Here is an 18,645-nt window from a genome sequence, read left to right on the forward strand (position 1 = left end):
TATAATAATTTGCTACAAAATTTATGTTTTTATTACTTTCTCCATATTTTCCGCCATCTTTAGAGTGTTGGCTTTTTTCCACTAAATATGTATTTTCCGAAATATCCCTGGAATAGTTAAAATCAGTATAAATGGGCTGTCAGAGACTTAGAGAAAACAGTGAATGTCATGTGATTTGTTGATGTTCTTACAGTCCTATGAAAAAGTTTGGGCACCCCTATTAATCTTAATCATTTTTAGTTCTAAATATTTTAGTGTTTGCAGCAGCCATTTCAGTTTGATATATCTAATAACTGATGGACACAGTAATATTTCTGGATTGAAATGAGGTTTATTTTACTAACAGAAAATGTGCAATATGCATTAAACCAAAATTTGACCGGTGCAAAAGTATGGGCACCTCAACAGAAAAGTGACATTAATATTTAGTAGATCCTCCTTTTGCCGCTAGTCGCTTCCTGTAGCTTTTAATCAGTTCCTGGATCCTGGATGAAGGGATTTTGGACCATTCCTTTTTACAAAACAATTCAAGTTCAGTTAAGTTTGATGGTCGCCGAGCATGGACAGCCCGCTTCAAATCATCTGAAAACAAAGATTGTTCAACATAGTTGTTCAGGGGAAGGATACAAAAAGTTGTCTCAGAGATTTAACCTGTCAGTTTCCACTGTGAGGAACATAGTAAGGAAATGGAAGACTACAGGGACAGTTCTTGTTAAGCCCAGAAGTGGCAGGCCAAGAAAAATATCAGAAAGGCAGAGAAGAAGAATGGTGAGAAGAGTCAAGGACAATCCACAGACCACCTCCAAAGAGCTGCAGCATCATCTTGCTGCAGATGGTGTCACTGTGCATCGGTCAACAATACAGCGCACTTTGCACAAGGAGAAGCTGTATGGGAGAGTGATGAGAGAGAAGCCGTTTCTGCACGTACGCCACAAACAGAGTCGTCTGAGGTATGCAAAAGCACATTTGGACAAGCCAGCTTCATTTTGGAAGAAGGTCCTGTGGACTTATGAAACAAAGATTGAGTTGTTTGGTCATACAAAAAAGTGTTATGCATGGCGTCCAAAAAAACAGCATTCCAAGAAAAACACTTGCTACCCACTGTAGAATTTGGTGGAGGATCCATCATGCTTTGGGGCTGTGTGGCCAATGCCGGCACCGGAAATCTTGTTAAAGTTGAGGGTCGCATGGATTCCACTCAGTATCAGCAGATTCTTGAGAATAATGTTCAAGAATCAGTGACGAAGTTGAAGTTATGCCGGGGATGGATATTTCAGCAAGACAATGATCCAAAACACCGCTCCAAATCGACTCAGGCATTCATGCAGAGGAACAATTACAATGTTCTGGAATGGCCATCCCAGTCCCCAGACCTGAATATCATTGAACAAACTTAACTGAACTTGAATTGTTTTGTAAAGAGAAATGGTCCAAAATCCCTTCATCCAGGATCCAGGAACTGATTAAAAGCTGCAGGAAGCGACTAGAGGCAAAAGGAGGAGCTACTAAATATTAATGTCACTTTTCTGTTGAGGTGCCCATACTTTTGCACCAGACAAATTTTGGTTTAATGCATATTGCACATTTTCTGTTAGTAAAATAAACCTCATTTCAATCCTGAAATATTACTGTGTCCATCAGTTATTAGATATATCAAACTGAAATGGCTGCTGCAAACACCAAAATATTTAGAACTAAAAATCATTAAGATTAATAGGAGTGGCCATGCGTTTTCATAGTACTGTATGATGTTTTTACAATGGTTGGCAGCGGTTAAATAGTATCGACCCATGCTTTAGGTTTTTGGGACACTGATTTATACAATATACTGTATACTATATATATACTGTATTATTATCACTTCTTTACCTCTCTGATTTAGAATTCTGGGACTCTTCTTCTGACCATACTTTCAGGTCCCCCTTCATCTGCCCTCTCATTGGATAACTCCTCTCACCAATTTTTTTGCTTTCTGCATTATTCCTTTCTCCTCTTCTTTTGCCCCTTTATACTCTCCCTCTTCTCAATCTTTTTCTTTCTTTTGTGTTTTTCTAATGCATAAGGAATGAATCTTCCGGAGACGCCCACACATTATTTATTACTTGCACAAGGCGCATGTACAGATACTGATCTTACAGGAAACACATTATAATACTGGCCACGTTCCTCGTACCACCTGGCACCATAATGCCAACTTGTACTCATACTCGAAAGGGGTCAGTAGTGTCATTCTAAATTCTCTTCTACATTCTGACTTGGATGTGTGGTGTGATGCAGAGGGGCGATTCATGTTGGTTAAGCTTTCTATTCGAGACAAAAAATTTCACTTTTGCAAATTTCAACCCACCTCACAGGATCAGATGAGAACATGCAAGACCTTGTATAAATTGTAGGAGCTTGCTAAGGGTTTGGTCATCACTGGCAGTGACTTCAATTTCATTTTTGAAAGACAGCTGGATTCCTCTTCGAAAGGAGTTCTATGTTCCCGTCACAGATGCGACCCTTGTATCCATACTCCATGCCCAACAGTTTATTAATTTTTGGATGGATCTTCACCTCCGGGTCGGAGGATACATGTATTTCTCTACTCTGTACACTATGTATAGCAGTCTGGGCTACTTTTTACTACGTCATCTCATCACCTTCTCACATGGCAGGCCATGACCTCAGTGAGGTCTGTTTTATGGTCAGATCATGCCCAAGCTTTTAAATTTCTTATGTTCCCTTATTCAGTGAATAATGTATCTAAATTAAAACTTAACGTTGTCCAGGTTAAAATGTAATTTTTTTAATTAGGCTGGGGAAGGTGAAAAAAGATGAAGGTGAAAAAAGAAAAAAAAAAACAACATACCACCCAAATGGAAATCTAATTTGATTAACCCTTTCCCGCCGATGGCATTTTTTGATTTTCGTTTTTTGTTTTTGACTCCCCTCCTTCTAAACTCCATAACTTTTTTATTTCTCCGCTCCCAGAGCCATATGAGGTCTTAATTTTTGCGGGACAAATTTTTCTTCATAATGCCACCATTAATTATTCTGTATAATGTACTGGGGAGCAGGAAAAAAATTCAGAATGGGGTGGATTTGAAGAAAAAATGCATTTCTGCGACTTTCTTACGGGCTTTGGTTTTATGGCATTCACTGTGCAGCCAAAATGACATGTCCCCTGTATTCTGTGTTTCGGTACGGTTCCAGGGATACCAAATTTATATGGTTTTATTTACATTTTGACCACCTATCCAAAATCCAAAACTGTGTTAAAAAATTTTTTTTCTAAAAGTCGCCATATTCCGACAGCCGTAACTTTTTTATACATAAGTGTACAGGGATGCATAGGGCGTCTTTTTTTGCGGGGCCGGGTGTACTTTTTAGTTCTACCATTTTCGGGAAATGTTATTGCTTTGATCACTTTTTATTCAAATTTTTATCAGAATCAAAACAGTGAAAAAACGGCGGTTTGGCACTTTTGACTATTTTTCCCGCTTCGTTTTTTTTCTTCTTTTTCCCCCTTTTCTCTTCTCTTTTCTCCTTTTTTCTTCTAATACGTTAGTTTTCTGTAAAAGTACCATAAGTTTATATATATATATATATATATATATATATATATATATATATACTAATCAAAGTAGCGAGACACTACAGTAGCTTTCCGCATATAGAGGATGTTGATTGGTCCTTTGTGAACATGTGTTTTCCATGACAGCGAACTTGTGCTATCTATGATCCAATGTGTATATAATGTGGTGACTTTCTCCTCTATATCTCAGATGGAATGCTGATAGGCTCGTTTTTCATCATGTGATTTCAGTCATTCCTCCTTCTACTATTTTTATGAATGGACTTACAACTGGAACATGATTGGTCTGCTATAGACACGTGACCGGAGGATGTCTTATGAAGAAGGTTCTATACTATGGAGTCTTTGAAAATAAAGAGGGAGAGAAAACGAAGAAGGAAATCAATGAAGGGAGAAAGAAATATTATGAATAAGATTGATACAAAGTATATGTGTGTTTTTGAAATATAGTACATGTGTTTTAGATAGAGATCTATGTAGTGTGTTGTGGATAGACATTAGACCAGCACACAGATGCATTCAATTGACCTTTATTATTAACCGATGTGCAACAAATCTTGCTGTTAGTCTTTCTTATATATATACTAGCATGTATGTGTTCAGTTAGAAAGCCATGATTAAGGAACTGCGTGTTCTGAAACGTGTCGGCGTTTTTTAATGTGTTTTTTTGTCATTACTTTTTCTTTATTGTTGTATGTTTTTTACGCTTAATATGGATTAAAGAACTCTTTCTACATTTTCCACGGAGTGATGCTGATCTTCATCTCTTGTTGATTATCTATAATTGAGTCCGCCTGTTTTCCGCCTGAAAAGAGCGGAAAATGCGGAGAGAAAAGTGCTGCTTGCAGGCTCGGGGACAGAAACCCTGAACGGACCCCCGAGTCTCTGACATCACATGAACCTGGCCTGCGACCTTGGTCATGTGACGTCTGACGTCATTGAAGAAGGACAGTAGCAGAGGCCGACAGCGTAGGAGCCGGGGACAGGTAAGAAACAGTAGTTTTTTTTATGTTTTTATTCCCCCTGGGTCTCCGATTATTATACTCTGGGGTCTGAAAAGACCCCAGAGTATAATAATTGTTTATGGGTGTCCACAGTGGGACATAATACTGTGTGCAGGGGCCACTATGGGGGATAATCCTGTTTGCAGGGGCCACTATTGGGGATAATACTGTGTGCAGGGGCCACTATTGGGGATAATCCTGTTTGCAGGGGCCACTATTGGGGATAATACTGTTTGCAGGGGCCACTATCGGGGATAATAGTGTGTGCAGGGGCCACTAAGGGACATAATACTGTGTGCAGGGACCACTATGGGGGATAATACTGTGTGCAGGGACCACTATGGGGGATAATACTGTGTGCAGGGGCCACTAAGGGACATAATACTGTGTGCAGGGACCACTATGGGGGATAATACTGTGTGCAGGGGCCACTAAGGGACATAATACTGTGTGCAGGGACCACTATGGGGGATAATACTGTGTGCAGGGGCCACTAAGGGACATAATATTGTGTGCAGGGACCACTATGGGGGATAATACTGTGTGCAGGGGCCACTAAGGGACATAATACTGTGTGCAGGGACCACTATGGGGGATAATACTGTGTGCAGGGGCCACTAAGGGACATAATACTGTGTGCAGGGGCCACTATGGGACATAATACTGTGTGCAGGGACCACTATGGGGGATAATACTGTGTGCAGGGGCCACTAAGTGACATAATACTGTGTGCAGAGGCCACTATGGGAGATAATACTGTGTGCAGGAGCCACTATGGGGCATAATACTGTGTGCAGGGACCACTATGGGGGATAATACTGTGTGCAGGGGCCACTATGGGGGGATAATACTGAGTGAAGGGGCTACTATGGGGCATAATAGAACGCGCAGGAGTGTGTAGGAGGTAGTTGGTTGAGGTCTTCGGTGTCGGTCGGGGGGGGGGGGGGGGGCATGTTAAAAGTTCGCCACGGGGCCCCGCCATTCCTAGTTACGCCACTGATATCAGGGATTATGAAATGTAGAAACTTGATTCTGGTGTCATATGAGGAGAAGGAGAAAGAGGAGAAGATTGAAGATCTACCTGTATTATTTCCAGAAATAGCAATTGAAAATACAGTTGGAGTTGGGAACAGCTGCAGCTACATATAAATATCCCAATCCCGACTGTGTTTCCAAGTGATGATATCTCTGGAGATAACATATGTAGTACTGCAAAGTGAGTGTCCTATGAAAGATGAGAACCTCCTCCTTCAAACAACAGCACATTGCTAACTTGTATAGCGCCTGAGATCAGATAACAGGCAACCCAGCCTTGACAACTGTGTGTAAACAATGGGGTCAGTAGGGTCAATAGGGTCACTTATGGAAAACAATCATTTCACTTTTAAGGTTTTCTATCTGAAAAGAGTAAATTGATACCAGCCCTGTACACACAATAGAACTTCACCTTGAACTAAATCCTTTCGTATGACAAGTGGATTTGGATTAAGACCAAGTCTCAGTACTAAAACAAATTTTCACCTTTTGGTGACGGCTCTGGCAACCTCGTTGAAAGGTAGCTATAAAGAGACAGAGAGTCACGAGCCTATTTATAAAGTTGTTTTTCCACTGTTCCTGCTGTCATGTCATGTTTGTGCCTGTAGATCTTTTAACACTGTTGGGGGACTTTGCCTTAAAACTACAGTATCATGTTCTATGCTGGTTAATGTGAGTATAGGACTGATTCTACTAAATATGGTATATCGTATACCACTGCATTGTACGTGGAGTGTGTATGTGCCCACTACACCACCGAGACAGCAACTACTGCAGTGGGACATTCTGTGATCTACTTATGGTTAGGAGACCTTTCATAGAAAATACTAGGTCACCTACAACCCTACAACCATACTTGCCACCATTGATGGCATGCTCAGAGGGGCCACACGGTGGCTCAGTGGATAGCACTGCAGCCTTGTAGCGCTGGAGTCCTGGGTTCAAATCCTGCCAAGGGCAAAAAAAAACATCTGCAAGGAGTTTGTATGTTGTCCCTGTGTTTGCGTGGATTTTGATCCCATATTCCAAAGACATTCTGATAGGGAAAAATGTACATTGTGAGCTCTATGTGGGGCTCACAATCTACAAAAAAAAAAAAATAATGGCATGCTCAATGTGCTATGGAATTTTCAAGGGAGGCCATGCACACTAGGTGTGGCCACACTCCTAATGGACATTTTCACTTACCCTTGTAAGTTGGTAGGTGTGCCTACAGCAATAGTTCATAGTTCATGTAAAAGGATTGAAACACTATTTTCAAATGAGGAAGATCCTTAGGTGGAAATTTTGAGTTAAAGGGTTCTCCGGGAAGTTGTAATCTACTTATCTGTTCTGGGGCTTACTAATGGTGGACCAGGGGGCTATGGAACCATCACAACCTCAGGGTGCATGATCGCACACCATCAACATTAAAAACTTATCTGGCCAGTCGGGGGACAGTTTGGTTACAAAATGCAGTAGGTCTGCCCAAGTGGAAAGAGGCAGCGGGGGTGTGATCCTACTTTATCGCCAAACTAGTTTGGCATAGGGCCGTGCCTAAAGACGTTGTAAAGTGGTCCTTTAGTATTCACTCTTTAACTCCCATATGAGCAGATATGTACTTTGCTGCTTGGAGACCTCCAGGTTACTACCTCTTGGGGTGGTCGTGGTGTTGCTGACATCTGACTAGACCAGGGGTAGGGAACGTATGGCTCTCCAGCTGTTGCAAACTCCCAGCATGCATACTTCCTCTGCTGTTCTTGGAACTCCCATGGAAGTGAATGGAGCATGTTGGGAGTTGTAGTTTCGCAGCAGCTGGAGAGCCAAAGGTTCCCTACCCCTGCACTAGACGGATCAAAAAGCAGATTGCGAGCACAGACTAAGAGCGTAGCAGACAGCAGAGAACAAATAGGTGTTCAGGACTGATACGAGAGGTACTCAGAAAAGAACAGGCCAGAACGTACAGATAAGAGTTCAAAGCAGGACAACATAGTACAAGTACATAGATAACAGAAGAGCTGGAGGCCAAGAAAGCATCAGAGATATGACTATGAATATTATAGCAGCAGCAGTGGAGCCAAAGACATACGACACAGACTCCAAGGTAAGAAAAGGTTCAAGATGTAAGTCCAACTCCAGACCCCAAGACAAGGTAAATGCAGGGAAAGGAATTCTCCAGGACTCAGGGTGTCCAATAATACTCCGATTCATGCAGACAGAGATAAAACATAGAAGTGTTACATTGCTCAAAACACATATACTCAATTGAGGAAAATAGAAACAATCAAGAAATCTTGTTAAGCGTTTTACAGAAAGAGTTTCAAGCAACAAAAACATTAAAAATTGGCCATAAAATATCTAAGAACACATCTAGAGCTTCTCTGCTAAGCTGTAACAGAACACAATAACGGGATTAGAAGAAAAGGATCAGGAACTCCTATTTACTACATTACACAATGGAAGGAAATGAGGGATAGTATGAACAAACATTGAGCCCGTGAACAAACAGAGCCCGTGCTTTCAAAACATCTCCCTCCCTAACAATAGTCATTCCAGGTTACAGAAGTTGACAAACAAAGTCCATAGTCACTATATTCTTCTGATAAAGAAAGTGATGTGTCCCTCCGAGGATTGTAAGGCTTGTGAGAACAGTGGAAGGACTGAAGAGTTTCATGGTGGGAATCTTTATGTTTCAGTAGATATTTATTGAATATTTTTAGAAATAACAAGGTCAGGTAGGCCACAAGATCAAGGAGTTCAACATGGCCACCCAGTTTGCCAATAAAAAGCATGTCAAGTCAAAGACACTGGTCTATAGTCTCTCACTCTGCCAAATCAGTATCCCTGCGCTATGCTGAGGAGGCCCAATAGACTGAAACAGCGCTGTCCATAGCTGGGAATCTGTTCCTTTTGGGATAGAAATACTAATTTGGCAATTAAATCTGCATCATGATATTAGACTTTTTAACTGAGTCATGCATGATGTTAAGGATGCTGCCCTCTAGAGGGCGGCATACAGAGGCACTGTTCTCCTAATTACATCCTGGAGAATAGATTTGCATATTTTTTAACCTTTAAGTCAAAGACAATGTTTAGTAAGGCACAAGATATCTAGCCGTGTAACCTATGAGCTGTTAGTTATCGGTAACTATAGATGGCGCTATACAGTTGTGAAGGGCACTAGCGCTGGTGCCAAAGCACAGAATCCAAGAAAAGAAAGGAAAGTATAGAAGAAAAGGTGTTATGAGTAAGGCCCTCTCTTCCCTGTGCTCCCGAGTCCCTTGATTCTGGATCTCAGGAGGCAGGCCAGAACCTCTGCAGAGTTGTATGGGGGTTACCCATCTCCTCCTGAGCCATCTCTTCAGGCCTAATGTGCGAGCCAGAGCCTATTTAAGGATAGTCACTTGCTCCAGACCACCGCTGGCTATTCAGTTTTTCCTCTGGTTCCTGATAGTAAGCGATCTCGGGGGGTGCTGGACACTCAGCGCCATGTTAACTATGTTGATCAGTGTGTCTAGTACTGGTTCTCATTACTGGCTCAGCTCTGACATTGTTATCCTAACAGAAGGGAGTAGAGGGAAGGGTCAGGGAAGGTATAGGGTCAGTAGGCCAGGGTAGGGAGTAAAAGTTCCAACTTTTTCTATGGCCCCTAGACCTTCCCAAATTTGTCCAATGTATCAGATAGGATGTGGGACACAAGTTGTCATTTGCCATGATCTACCAGACCTTCATAGCCAACAGGGCCATTACGTGGGAATATGTCATGCTAAAGCAATAGTGACCTTAGCAATAGATTATACTGATGGGACCTTTTAGTAAAGATGTAGAAGCATCCACTGGGGGTGAGACATGTACAACAGATTTGATAAATTGTTTAACCTCCCTCAAAATTTGAGACGCTACCGGGCACTCTGAGAACACACAATAAGAGCCCTTCACCCACTGTCTGAACAACTTGAGACAACAGCAGGATGCTTGCGAGAAAGAAGTGTTGGGACCATGTACCACCTCAAGTGAATTGTTGACAGAGGTAAAAAATGGCATCCCCTGCCACTGTGCCAACTTTAGCCATACCTGTGTCTCTAAAGGCTCCCGCTCTATGCAATCATTGGGGACATTAAGGTCTAAGAAAGATATCAGTCATTTATGTTAGCTATTTTGCATTATACTACTGAATGATATTGGGGATTCCAATATTCCCAATCCCCCTTTGACTTTGGGTTTATAGGGGGTACATCTTTGTACTTGGAGTCATCCCCATACGAACTTCATTATAAGATGTTGCATGCTCCTGAGTGTACTGGCTGTTATCTTCAAGGGGATAGTATTTCAATGGAATAAGAAGGTAACTTTTATTGTGGTGAAACGGCCAAGCCATGATTGATTGTATTGGGGCAGGTTTGGGTTTTTACTGTAGACCACTCTTCTGCTTCCCATTCCTTGGCCAGAGAGAAGGGTGACTACAAGGCTCATCGCTTGGTCTGAAGAACCTATCCTGTCCTTCATTACGGAGACAATTTATTGACTTGAATCAACACTGCGTAATGTGTTATTTCCTAATTATTTCCTAAATATTATTATATTCGTTTCATGAAGTTCTCTGTTACACATGAATATAACTCCTTACTTTTTTTTAGATTTTCTTTATAGAAAATGTACAACATTTGGCAAAAAGCTTTTTAAGTAAGATGAGTTAAACTGTAACAAAAAGTTGTGGCCTTGTTTTCAACTCAATTGGATCTTCTCATGATCGTAATAACCATGAATTGGTCAGTAGGTGCCATGATGAATCCTGCCATAAATGGTATGGAGGAGATAGTCCTTTATGGTTAAAGACACACATGTCAAGTTTTTGTTGATACAGTTTAAGTGAAAAACAGGAGATTGAAAAAAGAGAATTACCATCTAGGTTTTCAATTGCTCTACTTTTCAGAGATAATAAACATTGTTTGTGTAAGGGAATTTCTAGAGCAGCAATTCTCCAGTAGCTTCTGGTGAACCCTGGGTGAGGGGCACAATAGACAGTGTGTCCTAAGCTAAACCCCCCCCCCTCCCCGCTGTCCCTTCATGCTTGCTGGTCATATCTTAGGCAATAAGTGGCAACTGGTCGACGGGCCATTCCTATATAAGAGACAACATAGAATGACGACAAGACAAACAACAACAAAGGGAGGTCAACTAGCTGAGGGTCCAGTAACAGTCGAGCAACACAGTACAGAATCAAAATCCAAGAGAATAGTCAAAGGGTAAGCCAGAGGCCAGTAATTCAATAGCAGCAGACAGAGGAGCTTAGCAGGAACAAAGTCTAAGGACTGAGTCACAATAGCCAGCAAGTCTGTGCGGGCTGATAGCCTGTATATAGGAAGTCAAAGACACACCCTAGGCTTGACTGGTAGACAGGTTGTCTCACGCAGGTTAGACTAGAATCAACCATTTGATGATCAGAGAGAAACAAGGTGCTGGAAATGGGTGTGGCGGAAATTAAATTACAGAGGAAAAGTAATAGAGCAGTATTCACACAGTGCAATGAAAAACTCTAAGCAAATAATCAAAACGAGCCCGCCTTCTGCGCTGCAGAGTGCATGCGAAGAGTGGTGCAGAGACCTGAACAGGCAGAGACGTTGCAGTTTGCCATATCTCTTCTCTATGTTCACATCCAGAGGTGGAATGGACCCTGGAAAAAAATCTGAAAGTGGTCCCATGTTATATAGGGAGCGTAATTTGACAGAAGACACGAGCAACATATAAGTCTAAGGCTGGATTCACATCGACGTTGGAGACTGTCGCAGATTTTTCTTAAATTGGCTGAGAGTAAAGTCCAGCAAGGAGGATTTTTCTCTGCACTGGTTTTCAATCTGGCGGTTTTGTCATAGTGTTTTTGTTTGCTGTGTCTCGGTATGTGGGGCCTTAGCTTAAAGGGATTTTTCCATGAACACAACCTTATTTCTATATTAAATCTTACCTTTAAAAGTTTACATCATTATAATAAAAAATGTTTAACTTTTAATTGTCTACAAACCTAGATATGGCTATGTTCATAAGACAACCCCTTTAACGATTGACACTCATTTCTGTATGCAGACTCATAAAAGGAAGGCTCTTATTCCTTGAGTAGGACTGCCCATTAGCCTTCTAATGATTTACTTTCATGATCTTCATTTTGCACATGGCAATAAAAAAATTGTTTCTGGAGAACACATTGGTGCTTGTATGGAAGTGTCATGTACAGTAAATATTGACCTTGACAAGTTTACCAGTATGTGTTAGGATTGGGTCTCGCAGGGTTCCCGTCCAGCGCATAGTGCCACCTGCGGGCCAATCCAACCCTTGGCATCGTGCAGTGAAATGTCTGGAGTCTAAGTCCAGCTTTCGGCCCACTGAGCATGCTCAAACATTTTGGAGCCGCTCAGAGGCTAAGTCCCATTTTGCCCATACTGAGCATGATCGGTGACATCATGGCCACCACCCTGTTGGGCGGGGACTAGCCTTTATATGGCGTGAGCTGACGCCCGCCCGGTGCTCACACTTTGACTAAGTACCTTAAGACAGGAGGTTAGGGCCAGGTTCCAGTTAATGGTAAGAGCAGTCTCTAGGGATCTAGGTAGGATTCCTTGGCTCTGCCAGTGGGAATCAGTAGGCCATTTAACTGTCTACTCACTTAGTAGCTTCTAACTATTGCAGGAGCATGTTTTGTTGATGACCTGGGGTGAAGTTTAACCCTTGGCAGCCTTGCTGTTTCAGCTGTACTGTGCACCTGTCCAGTGAGATTAACTGGTAGGGTGTTGTTGCAGCTTGTTCACATTGTGTACCGCGCCACCTGACTGCCAGTGCAGTTTAACTGGCAGCACACTGTTTAGACCTTACAGCCACCCATCTGGGTCTGTTGACCTCACTGCAGTGCCTTGCAGACTAGCGGGTCTGTCGTTTAAAAATATTATTTTTAAATATATACACAGAACCGTAACAGTATGTTAGTGTTAAATACAAGAAAAATCCTGCAGATTTGAGTCCTTCAGAATATAATCACCATAAGCACAACCTTGCCATGTTCCTTGATTATTCAATTGTAGACACCAGCACATTGGCTTGGAGAAAGTTCACTTTGAAGATGTTGGATTGAAGGATGTTGACACGGAAATGTTTGGCTTAATGGTTATCTTGGAGAACATTGCTGCTCGGACCTGTTGGAGCCGCTCGGATACTAAGTCCCATTTTGCCCATACTGAGCATGTTCAGTGAAGTTATGGCCACCGCCCTGTGGGCGGGGACTTGCCTTTTTATAGTGTGAGCCGACGCCCGCCGGGTGCTCACACTTTAACTAAAATTCTTTGAGACAGGGGGTCAGGGCTAGGTTCCAGTGTTAGGCAGGTTGCCAGACTAGGCTGCTAGGATAGCATTCCTTGGACCAACCAAGGTACTGCCGTTAGGGACCAGAAAGCTGACTTAACTGCCTGTTCTAATCAAAGAGACCTGAGTACGTTACTCCTGCTAGGCACGTAGCCTGACTAAGGGCTCTGTGCAGTGGTTGCTGTTCCAGCCCGTGGCGCTGCCAGCAGGGCTCTGTGGAATATACTATTGGTAGCTCCAAGCTGTTGTGGACCATTTTTGCGTTGCTGAATAGGGGTGACGTTTAACCCCTTACAGCCTTTACTTAATAGCACCTACACACAGGTGCAGGTTCAAAGTGAAGTTGACTGGTGTAAAGTCATTGCAGTCTGTTCACACTAAACAAACACAACTACCCAGTGCCTTAAGTGGTGGTTCGTACGTCAGGCCGCACACACTAACCGTGCCTGTGAGTTAACTGATACAGTGTTCAATCGAATAGGTATTTGATCGAATATCAGGCTGTTCGAGGTATTCGGTCCCGATCGAATACCACGCGACATACGCAGTAAAAATTCGGATCCCCTCCCACCTTCCCTGGCACGTTTTTTGCACCAATAACTGTGCAGGGGAGGTAGGACAGGAACTACGACAATTTTAAAAACCCATTGGCTGTCGAAAACATGTGCCCTCCCATTCATAAGAACGGCCGCTGCCATATTCGCCATTTTTGCGGTGAGAGATAGGGAGAGAAACATATCTGCTGAGGGCTAGATAGGCATTAGCTTGAGATAGGCAGGGGAAAACCGAAGAACAACAACAGATCTTCTCAGAGCTATACACTGCAGGGAGAGGAGTCCAGCTTTCCCCGGACGGTGGAAAACAGGGATACAGAACAGTTACTTCTTGCTATATACGTGCACACAAGCTATTGTTAGGGGTGTCCCCCACATAAAATAGCAGGAATCCACAGCAGTTACTTCTTGCTATATACGTGCAAACCAGCTTTTCTTTTGGGTGCCCCCCCTCAAATTTGCATGAATACAGAGCATACAGAGCCTGGCAATCATAAAAATAACATCTAGCTTATTATACTCACAGCCACCTTCATGCAACTTTTTATCAAACATTGATTTTTTGCAAAAATTATACAAAAGTTCAGCTTTGAGACTAAATCTCTGAGACAGTTTGAACTATATATACAGAAAACTGTCAAAGCCGAGTTCTTTGTGCACTAAGCAATACTAACTTTTAACATTAGATAATTGCTTATATTTAAAGAAGAATCCCTTAACTTAATGAAGTTATAGGAAATAGGGGGTTTGGATAATAGAAGGGGAGTGGGGTCGGTATATCAGGGACAGGGGTAAGGTGCTAAGAAATTTAAAAAGGGTATGTAAGTGTATAAATGTTATTCTGTTAGTGTAAGTGAATGTGGTGGAAGTGCTTAGTGGTTGGTGACACTGCTTCCAGGGCTCCTCACTTTAGACAGGTAAGGACAGTTTCTATGCAGATAGGAACGATCGGATGACCTATTGGTCACTAGATGTTACCTTACTCTGAAGCTCAGACATTTAGCTTCCAAATGAGATGTGTCACAATACTCAGTAGCACAGTGCCCATTCTTCAGCACCACAGATAAGAGAGGGACAGAGATAGCAGGACCCACCGTCTTTTTTATGTGATAGCTGTGATCAGTGACCTTTTGGTCAGCTTATCACTGGCTTATCTGATACCTAGGAACACGGGCTATAAAATAAGCCAGTGATAAGCTGACCAAAAGGTCACTGATCACAGCTATCACATTAAAAAGACGCAGTACGCTCCCTCTGTCCCTCTTATCTATGGTGCTGAGATTGTGCAGCGATCGTATAAAGTGCTACTGTGATATGAATCTTGTGAATAGTGTCACAATTTTAATATCATTTGGAAGCTATGAACATGGGCTATAAAATAAGCCAGTGATCAGCTGTCCAAGGGGTTGCTGATCACAGCTGTCAACTAAAGAAGTCAGCGGTACCGCACAGTGTCAGCACTATAGAAGGGGGTGAGAGAGAGCTCACATACAGTGTTACAGTTAGATGAAAACTGCAAGTAGATTCACAATTCTAAAAAAGAAAAATTGGCATTTAAAAACTAATCTTTATTGATATTACCATTAAAAATAACTCCCTGGGTACAAAAATTTTTTTTTAAAATAATTTATTTTCATGCACCATTTGTTTCAAAACACCAATGGGTATCAAATACACGTATGAGAGCCTCTCATACACTCCCTATTCAATGGGTGTTTTTAAAAAAAAAAAAAAACTACTACAAGGTATTGCATATAAATAGCATGGCTGTAGTCATAAACTATTGAATGGGTGCTAGTTCCAATCCCCAGTCTATATATTCTGAGGATCAATTAGATACAATTCATCTCAGACTAGTTGACTGCTGAGTTGTAATATATGACTGCTTCTTAGCTCTTGCAAGTTCAGAGAGACATAAAGTAACTTTGTATCAATATTGCTATTGCCACAAGATTGTCTGTAGCAAATATATATCTAGCTACTATGTCTCTATATTGCATGCCAGCAGCACAGTAAGTTCGCTGATGGCATAATTGGAATCTCAAATGACCAGCAGATATCTAATAAATAGGCGTCTCTACGCGTTTCCCCCCTGTTATCGGGGTTCCTCAGGAGACCTTTTATGTAAATACACCCCACGGTTTTAATGCGATACCGCGTCGGTAATGAACTCCTATCAACTGGGACTATCTGCAACAATATTCACTCCAGCAGATTCTACCATCCCCCAGTTTGCCGAGTCCACTAATCCTGCTCTAATAGCACAGCCTAGATGTTCAGTTATGGCGGTTATAACCACCGTTCTCCGTGCCCTGATGGTAGGCACGGATAATTTCTATCAGCCGAAGGCAGAGCGCCGCAGCGAGTCCCTTTATACCCAGGACAAAAGGTGCGTACTTACCCGCCTTCCCGCTCGTCTCCCATGGCTGAGGGCGTGTCATAGACTCCGCCCCTCGTCAATGATTGGTCAGCGAGCGGGACGCTCAGTAACTATGGTAACGGAGACGCTTATCCCCGTACCCAGCTAGATGATTGCCAGTCTGCAGTGAATCGCACGTCTCCCGATCTTACTCTATGTGTCCCTTAATACAATACAACTTCGGGTGACGCTTCAGAGATTTCAAAAGGACAGTAACACCCCATGGTCACAAAGATGTTATATTTAAACTTTACCCATACGGTAAGCAAACTGGTGCCTTATTCCTATAGATCGCTTAATGTTGGACAACAGAATGCCACATCTGCACTGCAGTTTATTAAGAATGCAGGGCTTCCCAGCTATTATATACAAATTATTATTAACCCTAAATTTGTTTATTAATTTAGAATACTTGTCCCCAACATTATCAGAATAGATATACCTTATCCAATAGTTATCTTAAAAACGGCTCCAAAACATGACCCGCATATCCTGAGTAACTGTCAGATTGAAAAGACGTCTCACATCTACTTGTACGATTATGAAACTACAGACCCACCCTATCTATCAGATAAACCTCACATAAATTGATATTAGAAAAGTACATGCGTATCACCGATCATAGTGGTCTTATCGCACATACAGACCAAATTAACCCTGAACGTTAGCTTGTTAAAAAGAATGTCCATATCCACTATTATTAGGGGGTATCCCACCATGCATAATAGACGATTACCGCGGTATATCGGTAAAACGATCAGATATCGCAGAACCATATCTACCATACACCATATTATGAGAAAATCTACCTCCAAAAGACAAAAACATGTTAAATGAAGGATGCATATGAAATGATTTCATTCAAGCCATCCGGCTTGACAGATTGTAGGCGGTATGTCCATTTTGCCTCTTGTTGTAAAAGTTTGCGGTCAAAATCCCCCCCACGTATGGAGGGCTTTACCAGTTCAATTCCCTGAAAGGATAGAGCCCTGAGATCCCCATTATGCTCTTCCCACAGGTGTCTGCTTATTGGTTGATCCTCTTTACGGTTCACATAGCCAATGTGTTCCAAAATCCTGCGTCTCAGTTCTCTGGAAGTCTTACCTACATAGTTCTTATTGCAACTACAGGTTGCCAGGTAAATAACTCCCTTACTTTTACAATTAATGTACTCCCTAATATCATAGGATTTCCCTGTCTTGGCACTTTGGAACCTAGCACCTTTCTTAACATATTGACAGGCCTTACAACCCCCACATTTAAACATTCCCGCAGGAATACTTCTATCCAACCATGTACCGTCTTTCTGTTGTACTCCCAAATGACTATGTACAATATGATCTTTAATGTTTCTGCCTCTCCTATATATAATAGTGGGCTTCAAAGTCAAAAAAGGATTGATGTCCTTATCCAATTGCAGAACCTTCCAGTAGTTATTAATAATGTCCCTCACTTCTTTATGTTTGCTGTCAAAGGTGCCAATAAGCCTAATGGACCCATCGTTCTCTTTTTTGGGTTTGGGCACTAACAGTTCACTACGGTCACATGAGGAGGCGTAATCGAACGCCGTTTTGACTGTATCCAGTGGATACCCTCTCTGTCCAAAACGCTTGCATAGATCCAACGCTTTCTGATTAAACTCTCCCTCCTCAGAACAATTTCTTCTCATCCTTAAAAATTGTCCCTTAGGGATGCCTTTCTTTAGGGATTGAGGATGAAAGCTATCCCACCTCAATAGATTGTTCGTGGAGGTGGGTTTCCGATAAACCGTGGAACTCAGTGTGCCCCCTTCATTAATCTTAATGTGCAGATCCAAGAAATCAATCTCTGTTGAATGTATTTCAGATGTAAACCTTAGATTAATTTCGTTACAATTCAAAGCTTCCACAAAAGACACAAATTGTGATGATGTACCTCCCCAAAAAATTAAGATGTCATCAATGTAACGGAGCCACAAAATAATGTGCCCCGTCCATTGATCCATTGTGTCCGTGAAAACTAGGCGCTCCTCCCACCAGCCCAGGAACAGGTTGGCATATGTGGGGGCCGCAGGGCTCCCCATCGCTGTTCCCCTGAGCTGGTGGAAGAAGCGCCCGTTAAAAACGAAATAATTCCTCTCCAGGATGAATCTCAAAAGGCCAAGAACAAAGTCATTATGGGATGATAATTGGTTCCTTCTTTGCTCCAGAAAATACCGAACCGCCCCACACCCCAGATCATGGGGTATGGAGCTATATAAAGCCTCAACGTCGAGGCTTGCCACCCAGGTGCCAGGGGGTAGGACCAGATCTTCCAGCTGTCTCAGGACGTCCATCGTGTCCCGGACATAGGAAGGCAACGCAGTGACAAAGGGTCTTAAAATAATGTCAACATATGTACTAATGTTCTGCGTTACACTTCCTATGCCCGAGACTATCGGACGCCCCTTCAGCGGGTCCACCCCCTTGTGCACCTTCGGGAGAGAATAAAAGGTGGCTATTTGTGGTCTCCTGGGCAACATGAACATATATTCCTGCCTACTGATTAGGTCAGACTCCAAGGCTTCTGATAATATATTGCTTAGTTCCCTAATAAAAAGATCTGTAGGGTCACTTTCCAAGATCCTGTATGAGTCCTCAAATTTTAGAATGTCCTCACACATTTTGATGTACATGGGTCTGTCCATGAGGACCACATTTCCCCCTTTGTCAGAACTTTTGACAATCAGGTTGGTATCCATTTCAAGATCTT

This window comes from Leptodactylus fuscus, chromosome 3 (assembly GCF_031893055.1).
Source record: "Leptodactylus fuscus isolate aLepFus1 chromosome 3, aLepFus1.hap2, whole genome shotgun sequence".
Lineage (NCBI taxonomy): Eukaryota > Metazoa > Chordata > Amphibia > Anura > Leptodactylidae > Leptodactylus > Leptodactylus fuscus.